Genomic DNA, 6,309 nt, shown 5'->3' on the forward strand with positions numbered 1-6,309 from the left:
TGTGTGTGTGTGTGTGTGTGTGTGTGTGTGTGTGTGTGTGTGTGTGTATGTGTTACAAAATAGTTACTGGCTCCCTTTCCTCCTCTGATTCTCTAGAGAATATCCCTTGTAGCCTGCCCTAACCAGAAAGGGAATTCCCTAGAAGGGAACCCTTGGAATGTAGTTGAGCTTAGCCAAGTTGAAACATCCAAGCCATCACCGAGTTAAATGCCCTACCATGCCTAACTCACTGAGGACTGTACCTCACTCATAGTTAGCACTCAGTAAGTGATTATTGTCCTTATCAAAGACGTAAAAGTTTATTTAGCCAGATTCTTATACCAAAGTGCTTGTGCATATAATGTATATAAGTCGTCTCAATTTCAACTCTACGTTGGCTTATATTATAGCCAAAATATATTTTCACCCCTAACCAAAAGTAGGTTATTTGTCACCAAAATGTCATAGATATTTGACAGGCAGTATGAAATCTTAATAAAATCTATAAGAATTCAGGAAAAAATATATACAGAAATGAAATGCAAGCTCAAGCACCTATACAGGAAGGAATTCCTAACAGAGGTGCCCTTCAGAATCAGAATCAAGTTGAAACTTTTAAAAAGTAAACATACTCCTGGCCAGGATTCCTCAAGGCTATCAAGGTCCTGGGAAACAAGGAAAGACAGAGAAACTGTCACAGACCAGAGAAGACTGGGGGGATATGACAACTAAATGCAATGCGGTATCCTAGATGGGATCCTTGAACAGAAAAAGGAGTAGTATAAAAACTGGTGAACACTAAATAAAGTCTGGAGTTTAATTAATAGACATACACCAATGTACCATGGGAATCTAAGCTGTTAACAATGGGAGGAATTGGGTGAGGGCTACGTGGGAACTATCTGGGCTATCTGCAATTTTTTGTAAATCTAAAATTATTCTAAAATAAAAAGGGTTATTTAATAAAATAAAAAAACAAACCTGGATGAACCTCCATGAATTTTGACCAAAATTCTGAGGTCCAGGGGCTGGCCCCAATGTACAGCTTTTAAGTTTGGCACACTCTGCTTCAGTGGCCCAGGTTTGTGGGTTTGGATCCTGGGTGTGGACCTACACCACTCGTCAGCCATGCTGTGGCAGTAACCCACAAATAAAACAGAGGAAGACTGGCAACAGATGTTAGCTCATGGTGAATCTTCCTCAGCAAAAAATAAATAAATAAAAACTTCTGAGGTCCAGATGTGTGCATATTGAGAAGGTTCTCATTGATTCTGAAGTAAACCCCAGGATTGGGACCCATCCCAAGCTTCATTTCTAAAATAACATATTCTATTCCCAATTCTTGTTATAAAATCATCCCTTCAGGAAACACAGGATGCCTGAGGGATGAGAGAGCAACCTATGCCCAGGATCCTTGTTGGTTTCCCTCAATCTCCAACCAAAAGCAGCAAAATCCTAGGAAATGCAAGATGAATCTTCTTTCATTCTATGCCCCTTCTTTAACTGTGAAAAGTCCCCTCAGTCTCACCATCTCAGAACTTAATTATTGAACAGAGTAATTCCATTCTCTGAGCAGCAGATTTTTATGTACTAATTCTTATGCCTCTGGTTGTAGTCTAGTGCACATGTCTTTTAGTTCATCCTGTCTTCCTTCCAGCACATGTGGGAGTGAAGGAGCAGGTGGTTGGTTGTCAGAGCCTCTTGGCCTCCAATAGGCTAAAAGGAGTTCCACACTCGCCAACCTCTCACTCACCCAAGGAGGACTGTGGGATGACTCTCCTGGCACTTGGTTTGAACTACAACAAAAGCAAGTGCATTGTTGAAAGACTATCTTTAGAGCAGAAAGACTGTACTATTTCACTGGGCAAAGACCTTGGGCTTCTATCCAAGTTACTCTTTTCTGCTCTACGGTGAGCATGAAAGCAATCCATTTAGATATGGTCCGAGGCAGAATTTTAACACCAAAGCCAAACTGAGAACAATAGAGAAAAAGGAAGAGGAAGAGGAAAAGGAAGAAAGATATAAAGAAAGAAAAGAAACAAAGAAAGAAAGAGGGCAGGCAGAAAGGAAGGAGGGAAGCTAGCTAGTTCCAGGAAAAGAAAAGGTAGTGTCATTTCTGACCAACTGAGCAGCATCTGAAAAATCTCTGTCTATCCCCATATATACGTACATTTGTATGCCTCCCATACATACCTACACACACACACACATAAGTGCTCAACTCTCTATACCTAAAGCTATTGAGTCCTCTGATCAAACACAAAAATAACGGTTAGAGTATTATAGAATTTGTTCATTAACTCATTCACCAAATCATCCATTCATTCATCACATAATGAGTATCTACTATGTGCCAGAACTGTTTTGAGAGCTGGGAAGACAACAGTGGACGAGACAAACATTTTACCCTCACAAAAACTTTAACATTGCTAAATAACATTTATCAAATACGTATTAAACGCCAGCTATTGGGCTATGTAATCCCTTTACATGTATTTTCCCATTTATTCCTCACAGCAACCATATGAGGAAATAAAATTATTACTCTCAGTTTCCAGATGAGAACCCTGAGGCTTATCAAGATCAAGTAACTTATCCAAGGAAAGTGATAGCCCATGGATTTTAATCCAGAGAGGATAATCGCAGCACCTGAGCTAGCTAATACTGCACATTCAGTGTTAGATATGAACTACTACCCTATCCGGGGGTGGGGGGGGGGCATAAAGTGCTGATAGGACCAAAGCAAACATAAATCTTGCTCTCTCTACTCTAATATGGAAGGATTCTGGAGCTTTCTTTCTTGGCTCCATCTCCCCATGGCTCCTAGGGCTAGGAAGAGGAGTGCCCTTGCTTGCACTTGCTCCTCATTCCTCATTCCTTCCTCTCTCATTCCTGGAAAGGGAACAGCAAGGAGGAAATTGCCTTTCCATCCCACGCACAGCTGTTGGAGAGAAGCTCTGGCAAGCACTGAGCTGTCCCAGAAGCGGGAATCCAGGAGAAGCTGTTCCCTGCTCCTTGCCTTGGCTCGCCCACTATTGGACGAGCTTCATCCTCATGCCACCTGTTATGTGCAGTTCAAGGTCTGGCATGGCTCCCAGTCAGAGCCCAAATAGTGCTCTCTGCTCCAGGTGGAGACCCGAGGAGCGGAGGGAAGACATGTCTAAAATGGAAAGCAGAGAAAATGCTGGACTGCACTCTCTGAGCAACAGCCCTTGGAGATACCTCAAGAGGCAGCTGCCCAACTGGCAAGGCCTGTGTCAGGCAGCTGTGTGCCCTGGAACGGGGAGCAGCACACATACGGCAGAGTGGGGCTGAGCCATCTGTCACATGCCCATGCCAGCCTCTTCATTTCAGGCAAGGTGGGAGTGGGAGGCATCAGGAGAGAAACAACAGCTCACCAAGCCAGCCACATGCCGTGGCTCCCTTCTAACAAGCTCTTCTTCTAAACATTTAGACTCCTTCACTGCTGCCACATGGCAGTTGCCAGTGTATACAGTCCCGTAATTAAGAGCATGGAGTTCGGAGTCAGAAAATCCTAGGTTTGAATTTTTGTCCACGTATAAGTATGGGTCTCTGAGTATCAGTTTCCTTTTTTGTAAAACGGAAATTATAATAATTACCCCTCAAGGTTGTTGTGAGGATGAAATTTAATAATAATTGTTAAGAGCTAAGGGCAGTGCTTTAAAAAAAATAACAGGTATTAAGTAAAACACAGGCTTTTCCATGCTGAGTCAAGTCTCTGACTATAAAACATTCTTCTTTCATAGGTAGTAGGTCTTCCGTCTCAGTTTTGGAAGTAAAAAGAGCAACGGAGCTTCTCACCACACTTTGATGTGCATTCAGAGCCCCTGGGAATCTTGGAAAAAGACAGACTCTGGTTCAGCAGGTCTGGAGTGGGGCCTGAGAGTCTGCATTTCTGATGAATTCCCAGTGATGTTGATGTTGCTGGTCCAGGAACCACACTTTGTATAGCGAGGGTCTGGGAAAACAGCCGTGGTACCTTGGGCAAGCCATCTCACTTCTTTAGGCTTTGGCTTTCTCAGATGCAAAATTTTAAGTTTATCTAGATAATTTCACATTCCTTTCATGCTATCACATTGTGATAGATTATCTGCAAAAATGGCTGCCAACAGTCCCTCCCATCCCACCTGCTCTTCTGCAATGACTTTGCTGTTCCTCCTGTTGAGAGGTGGAGACCTTCTCCTGAATCTGCCTTGTACTGAGACTTGTTTGGACCAGGAGAATGTGGCAGAAGTAAAGCTGTGTGACTTCCAGGTCTAGGCCTGAGGAAGCCTAGCAGCTTTCCTTTTTGCCTTCTTAGGACCCAGCTGCCGTGTAAAGAGGCTCGGGCTAGACTGCCGAATGAGAAGGAGGCCTAGCTCTAGGCACAGCAGCCGAGGGGCCAGACACGTGAGCACAGCTGTCCCACACATTCCAGCACCAGGTGACCTCCCAGCTTTATGCAGCTACACAAGTGACCCCGGCTGAGATCTCATGCAGCAGATGAACCGCTGTGCTGAGCCCAATCCACAGAATTATGAGAAATAACAAATCTCTGTTGTTTTAAGCCCTTATGACTCGGGGTGGCTTATTACGTAGCAATTAATAGCTGATACACATGTTCTACTCACATAGGAGATAACAGAAATAATAGGAATTCCCAAGGCCAGAATGCTTGAAGAACCATAAAGAAACATGCCTACCAACCGGAGGGCAGAATATATGCCAAGAGCTGACCTTTACACTTAGAGAGTTCTTAACGAGGATCTCTCTTCTGTATTCAATTCAATTTAATAAGTATTGAGCGCTACTGTGAGAAAAGTTGGAGACATAATTCCAAGAAACTTGCAATATATTTGGGAATACTAGTACAGGCAGAGCTCAAAGATATTGTGGGTCTGGTTTCAGACCACCACAATAAAGCAAATATCACAATAAAGCAAGTCACATGAATTCTTTGGTTTCCCAATGCATGTAAAAGTTATGTTTTTACTATATGGTAGTCTATTAAGTGTGCAATAGCATTATGTCTAAAAACAATGCACACACCTTAATTTAAAAAAATAGTTTATTGCTAAAAGATGCTAACCATCCTCTGAGACTTCAGCAAGTCATAATCTTTTTCCTGGTGGGAGGTCTCATAAAAAATGCAATTATCTGTGAAGCACAATAAAGCGAGGTGCAATAAAACAAGGTATGCCTGTATGTTACAAAGAAAACAATTAGAAAGCATGCATTAATTAATAATAGTGCACTGAACATATATTTGAGAATCAAAATATTTTAACATCAGCAATAAAATTCTATGGACACCTAGAAGGAGTTCAGTCAGTGTATTCTGGAGTTATCAGAGAACAGTTCACTTGAAAATGTGTAACGTAAACCCGGATAAATGAAGGAGTAAAAAGAAGTGTGTAACAATTGAGTAATGGTGTTAAAATTTGCTATACAAAAATTAAAAAGTCAGACCTATTGACAAATACATTCTAGAAAGTTCTCAAAGTCCTTTATACAGGGAACAACAACTTTAAATAGACCTTTAAAATTATTATTTGCTATGGCACATCATACACATAATTTCACCGAATTAGTAAATTGAGAGGATTCAAGAATATTATAGAACATATGCTACATAAATAGAAATAGTAGAATTTCAGAGATGTAACGCAGGTAAAAATTGTGAAGGTTTAGTGTGAAAGCCAAAAGATGACGACATAGAACTTTGAAGGGGAAAAGTGTAGACAAAATAGAATTGGGAAATAAATATACAGGATTTAATGCATGTATTGATCATCTTTAGCCCTCTCATCCACATCCCAGTTACAATGTGCTTCATTTTGGAAAATATTTTCTATTTCAAGTGCTTGCTATTGGTAATGTGAAACCTCAGAATTAAAGATTTCCAATAAAATGAGTTCAGTGTTTAAGAATAAGACGTAAGAAAAATAAAATTATACTTATTTTTATCACATTCTTTACGAGCATTTTCTGTAAGGAAATTATGCACTTATAAATCGTGTTTTAACTGTACTGGAAAATAAACCAATTCATTTTTTTAGAAAAGGAAATTAATCTTGTAGGTGCCTTTTCAAAACTCCATTTATCTATGATATCATTTTTCTACTTCTTTCACCATGGAAACCCAAGGGGAAAGAATACAATCCTGATATACTAGTAACGTGAGACTTCAGAATAGTACCCAGTTTAGAGGAAAGTTCCAACCCCACATCCTAGTAGAGTGTTCAAGTATTCACAAAGAGATAAAATACTGGCTTAGTAACGGTATAATGCTACCCTCCCACTAACATATAGACCAGAGCCAGGTACATA

This window comes from Equus quagga, chromosome 10 (genome assembly GCF_021613505.1).
Source record: "Equus quagga isolate Etosha38 chromosome 10, UCLA_HA_Equagga_1.0, whole genome shotgun sequence".
Taxonomy (NCBI): Eukaryota; Metazoa; Chordata; class Mammalia; order Perissodactyla; family Equidae; genus Equus; species Equus quagga.